Here is a 261-nt window from a genome sequence, read left to right as displayed (position 1 = left end):
CTCACACACACACACACACACACACACACACACACACACACACACACACACACACACACACACACACACACACACACACACACACACAGTAAGCGTCCTCTGCGCCTGAGGCGGAGATGGCAAGATGAGCAGTTTCTCAATCCTTCCCTCCATCGTACCTCCAGCCATCAGCAAAGTGTAGTGAAGTGGGAGCAAGAGGAGGATGACAGCACAATAAACACTATTACCAGTCCATTGTGCGGATATAATTTAATGCTGCAG

This window comes from Notothenia coriiceps, unplaced genomic scaffold (genome assembly GCF_000735185.1).
Source record: "Notothenia coriiceps isolate Sejong01 unplaced genomic scaffold, NC01 NC01_scaffold00037246, whole genome shotgun sequence".
NCBI lineage: Eukaryota > Metazoa > Chordata > Actinopteri > Perciformes > Nototheniidae > Notothenia > Notothenia coriiceps.
Note: the sequence above shows the minus strand (reverse complement) of the source record.